At 45.9% G+C, this 6,000-nt stretch overlaps 1 protein-coding gene across 3 annotated transcripts in view; it reads left to right on the top strand.

Annotated features, from left to right (window-relative positions):
• The first annotated feature begins 3,945 nt into the window (after positions 1 to 3,945).
• The window catches only part of ANXA7 (annexin A7), a 49,758-nt gene continuing 47,703 nt past the window's right edge, over positions 3,946 to 6,000 (top strand). The window contains exon 1 of one of the 3 annotated variants that reach the window (XM_083148890.1): positions 3,946 to 4,167. The gene's annotated coding sequence lies outside the window, so the exon portion shown is untranslated. The remainder of the gene's footprint in view (positions 4,168 to 6,000) is intronic. The other 2 variants (XM_083148891.1, XM_083148893.1) reach the window with 2 other exon arrangements.

Below are 6,000 nucleotides of genomic sequence, written 5' to 3'. Positions count from 1 at the left end.
CAACACTGATGTCCTGCTCTACTCACAACTTACATAACATCAGCTGGTCCCCTGCATGCCATCCACATCAACGCCGGACCCAGCGTGCATTCCACCTGCCGGAAGTGGCATCCGCCACGTCACTTCCGCCGGTCAGCGCTATCACACTGCTTAAGCACAAGGAGCTGTGGAACGCGGAAGTTCATGCATTCCACCTGCTCCGTGAACCTTTAAAGTTTATGCGTTCCACAAATCTTTCAATATAATCAGTGTCACTACTACTCGGTATTATTCTACAATGGTTCTATTCACCATCAATATATAAATGTAACGATATCTAACCGCTACACATATCCATACAAGAACCTATAGAAGCCTGCTACCTACATATTCTTACACTATCCTGCTTTTATTATTCTTCTATACATTATTAACACCTCCATTAACCGCTTGCTAGCATCTAAGGTCCACATTTAAGAGCCACTATAGACAAATAACAAAACATACACATAAACACAAATATTAAAAAACATCCCTTTAAAAATATATATATATATATATTTAACAGGCGCAAAGTAGACTACCCCTTCTCTTAGATACATACTGTATATCTCTACATATGACTATCTTATAGAAAAACATTCAGGGAATTATACTCATTAAGCCCCATGGGCAATAGTGTCCATTTTGCCTCTTTTCTCAATAAACAGTAGGCTACGATCAACCCCTCTCTCCAGTGGAGGGACCCAATCAATAATCATATACAGTAGGTCATAGATGATATCTGATGGTTCATCCTCAAAAAAATGTGCCACCACCGGTTTGTCAGTGGCAGAGGGGGCATAAGCAAGCCTAATTGAAGAACGGTGCTGGTTCATTCTTTCTCGGAAAGTCTGAATAATCTTGCCCACATATGTGAGCCCACATGAGCACCAGATGCATGCAGTGCAGACTGGATGATGCTGTATCCGGATCTTTTGTCCCGAATGTGGGGGGCAAAAAGACCCCCCTGTAATCAAAGCTCTACAGGTCATGCACTTCAAACATTTGAAGCAGCCCATCTTTTTTCTGCATCATCCACCTTTTCCTGAGGTAGGCCACATACCAGGACGGAGCAACATATCCTTCAAATTTCTCCCTCTCTTGGCTCCTATTAATGGGGGGGGGGGGCTTGCCACTGTTTTGAAGGCCGGGTCTGTGTTTCCTGATTGCACCAGGCTATACCCACACCTACTATCCCTCCTTCCTGTGTTAGCCGGATACGCATCCGGCGTCCATCGGTCACTGATAGCGCTGATGTCATCAAGATGCACAGTGCTGAGACCCGGAAGCGCACATGGATCATCGGACGGTCGGCATCTATGGAGTATGGATGGCGGGAGATGGCTGACACAGGTGAGTATGATTGTGCTTGTGGGTGGGGATTCCCTAATGGTATTTTAACATGCACTGTAATGTCATTCTGGTTGTACCCTGACGATGAGCTGTTGCTCAAAACACTGGTGTCGGTGTTTAACCATTCACCTGCAATAAAGCAGTGTTTTTGCAATTAAGAAGACTCAGAGTGCCACCTTTGCGTCTTCCTATGTCTATGGGCCCTTTGGTCTCTGGAATGCACCAGGCGAGCTGTGTATATAAATTGCTGGTGGAGTGCCGGATCCCATGTTCCTGTATATATATATATATATATATATATATATATATATAGATATAGATCTATATCTATATATATATATAAATATATATATATATCTACATATATACAATTCGTCTGGCGGGCACTCCTATGGCCTTGACAATAACTTGCCCGGTGCCCTCCAATAGGACACAAAACAGTTGTGTTATTGCCCAAGCCACATTTTGACCGTGAGTGCCGCCGTGAGAGTATATATAAATATACGGGTAGGTTGCTCGGCACTCAGGTACTCCAGTAAAAGGTATAAGGGTGCCGGGTGCCTTCCCCAATGGGATAGATACATATAGGGTGGCGGGCGGCACTCTCGGACGTTCAAATGCGTGAGGTGTCTGAACAAAGACCTCACAGCCAAGTGTAGTTACAATGTTTCGATATTTAATCGTCTTCAGGTATATATAAAACCCCCCTGTAAAAATCCTGCATTTGCCCCTGTGGATGGTGTTGCGCACAGAGCTCTGCACTGCCATAGTGCTACATACTTGCCGATTTGGGGAATCTCCTCTTCACGGAAGAAGCCCAGAGAGTAGACGCGTCACTAGGCCTCACCTCATCATGGGAAAATGATGTGATTTGCAGTTTCCTAGGAACAGAGTGTGGCTATAATTATGTGATTTGCATTTCTTTGGAAGATCTGATTACTCTTGTGCTGGATTGCCTGTCTCATGTAACTTCAGGGAGAGGAGCCAGGTATGCACTAATGCCACTGATAGAGATATATAGTGACACATGGCGGAGGCCTATGGACAATTATGTGGTGGTTATGCCATTGGGGATCTATTATAACTAGGTGGTGGTGAGAAATGCCACTGTAGATCTATTACCGATCTGCAGTGGCCTACTGATGATCAGCCATTAACCATTGATAAGTTAGGGCCATCCCGTAATAGCACAATGGTTGTCTGCAGGCTTTAGGGGTGGGTGTGGTTGGGAGGGGACAAACCCACACACCACCTTATAATATATATTTGCTTGATATAAAATATTTAGACCGCCACTATCACTAGACAGGGGCTATCACTAGCAAGAGAGGCTCTATCACTAGGGATGGGTAACGCAAAATGGTGTTTCTCATTCATTGGTGTTTTTATGCAAAGGCAATTGTTTTTTTTTTACCATTTGATGGAGGCATTCCAATGTTTACCACCATGGAATGATGAACATTTGATGGTGTTCCAATTCCTGCAATGAGTCCCACCCCCAGTCCTAGCCTCAGGTGGTCATGCTGCATATTTTCTGCGTGTTGTTTTTTCTATCGATGGGGCATGTGTATTAAGCCTCCTGAAGAGATAAAGTGGAAGATGATAATGCACCAGCCAATAAACGCTTGTTATTTTTAAAACTTACCTGATTGGCTGGTGTTATCGCCACCTATTTTATATCCACTTTGGAGGTCATTCTGATTGACTTGCAAAGCTGCGAAATTCACAGCTTTGCGAGTCAAGTAAACATTGCCCGCACGCATATGGATGTTTTGCATAAACATCCATTCGCAGCTTCCGTAGATGAAATCATGCGATGGTCACCGACCATCGCATGATTTCTAAGGCATTCGCAAATATATATGGGGCGCCTTGGTAGGGCATCCAGTGACGTCAGCTGCCCATCCCCGGCACCCGCATCACAGGTGAATTACCATGGGAACGCCCATGAAACGCTGGGCTTTCCCATGGGCATGCCTCGTGTCACACCTCACTGCTCTGTGCGGACGGGCCGGCGAAGTCACCGAATCCGCTCGCACAGGCCTGCACATGCGTATAAGCAAATATACACAGTCCATTGCCATCGCTCACCGTTGTGAATTCACCAAGGCGTGGATGCATGAGAATTACCACCTTTATCTCTTCACCAGGTTTTATACACATACCCCAAATTCTTGTGTTGCAATGTTTATCATCGAATCAAAAAAATCGATAGCGGAAGACCAGCAATCATTTGTTAGTAGGCTTCCGATGTCCATCCCTATCACTAATCTCATACATGGGTCTTCAACCAGTGGCCCCTAAAATGTTGTGAAACTACATGTTCCAACATGCATTGCCACATTTTTTTCCTATGAGAGCATACCAAAACTGTCAGTGCATGCTGGGACATGTAGTTCTACAACATCTGGAGGGCCACAGGTTGAAGACATGTGGTATAGTAGCTACAAGTTACTTTTATACTGCCTGCTCCAACCACAGAGCCAAGTTGCAGCTGCGGCCATGCAGCAGCAGCAGCACCACTCTCCCTGCCTGCAGGACCTCCCTGTTATCGCACCCACGCCTCTCCTGGTTTCCTTAGTAACCGGGGGTCAGTTCAGCGCAGAGGCCTCTCCCTTTCCCGGCCTCCAGCGAGTCTCCGTGACTGCGTCATCGGCGCTCGGGCTGAACCGTCACATCTTCCGGGTTGTAGTTTATTTAGTACCTGCGCCCCAACTCCAGGGAAACTTGACGGCTCCATTTTAGCAGCAGCTCCCCGGCCTCCTTTTCTCCTGCACGGCGCTCAGTGACAAGGTGAGTCGGCTCCCCACCCATTACCATAACGCTGCTGCTGCGGGCGGGATCTGCGGCTTGTGCAAATGCGGGGAAACTTTCTGCCACATATGGGCAGGTGACCACACCTGGGACATGGAATGACTGTACATTTTACTACTGTGCAAGCTGGCGGCCACACATTTATCATGTCTGCATGACCGTGTCTGTACACCCAGTACATCATACTACTGCCATGGATTGTGCAAGAAGGTGGCCACATATGTAGCATGTCTGCATTACCGTGTCTGTACACCCAGTACATCATACCAGTGCCATGGATTGTGCAAGAAGGTGGCCACATATGTAGCATGTCTGCATAACCGTGTCTGTACACCCAGTACATCATACCAGTGCCATGGATTGTGCAAGAATGTGGCCACTTGTGTAGCATGTCTGCATGAATGACCTTGTCTGTACACCCAGTACATCATACTACTGCCATGGATTGTGCAAGGAGGTTACCACACATGTAGCATGTCCCAGTGACTGTGCACACTGAATATCATACTACTGTGTAAGGTGGTGGCCGGCCACACATGTAGCATGTCCCAGTGACTGCATCATACTAGAACTGTGTAAGGCGGTGGCCACACATGTAGCATGTCCCAGTGACTGCATCATACTAGAACTGTGTAAGGTGGTGGCCACACATGTAGCATGTTCCAGTGACTACATCATACTATAACTGTGTAAGGCGGTGGCCACACATGTAGCATGTTCCAGTGACTACATCATACTATAACTGTGTAAGGCGCTGGCCACACATGTAGCATGTTCCAGTGACTACATCATACTATAACTGTGTAAGGCGCTGGCCACACATGTAGCATGTTCCAGTGACTACATCATACTATAACTGTGTAAGGTGCTGGCCACACATGTAGCATGTCCCAGTGACTGCATCATACTAGAACTGTGTAAGGCAGTGGCCACACATGTTGCATGTCCCAGTACACACTGTATATCATACTACTGTGTAAGGTGGTGGCCCCACATGTAGCATGCTTGGCCTGGGCTCCCTGGGCATCATGCTACTGCTATGAGGTGAAGCAGGCAGAGATCACATTACATCGGGCAGGAAAGCTGCAGTGTCCGGGTGGGTGTCCTTAGTGCTTCCACATGGAACCACACCCAGCACGGTTATTATTCTCTGCTGCTGGATGTCAGGAGGTGGCTGGACTGGTTCCTGTTTAGCTCTGGAATATAGCACTTCTCACTTACACCTACGTATAAAACAAGTGTGTGTGTGTGTGTGTGTGTGTGTGTGTGTGTGTGTGTGTATATATCTACAGTGTGTGTGTGTGTGTGTGTTTCATTAGGAGAGAGGTGTTAGGATTGGTAATTACTAATGCAGGTAATGGTAGGTTATGGTCCACTCACCTACTGGTAGCTAAACTGGCTGCTCACCAATTCATCTATAATTTTGTGCATGTTTGTTGACAGATATATTCTCTGTAGTCTGTACAGCCCTGTGTAATTTGTGGAGCTATAAAATGAAATCATGATAAATGGATACTTGTGCCCTGATATTTGTCTTGTCCAAAGACCTTTCTAATTATCCATGGGAGGAAAATGTATTTCTTTGTGCTATACTATGTATATATTTATTTATTTTTCTGTTTTAAAGTTGCATGTTCAGATTTATAATCTGAAAAATTAGGCGTACACACAGGGCGATTTAAGCCCCATTTGTAAGCCATCTGACTAGATCGCTTAAAAATGAACAACGTAATGACTGCCATAGGAAAGGAGTGAATTAAACATCCAAGGCTGTGTACACCATGGAGCATGTGACTCGGAGCCAATAGGAAA

Source organism: Crinia signifera, chromosome 6 (genome assembly GCF_055691185.1).
Source record: "Crinia signifera chromosome 6, ASM5569118v1, whole genome shotgun sequence".
NCBI classification, from domain to species: Eukaryota; Metazoa; Chordata; class Amphibia; order Anura; family Myobatrachidae; genus Crinia; species Crinia signifera.
This window is presented reverse-complemented; position numbering and strand designations above follow the sequence as displayed.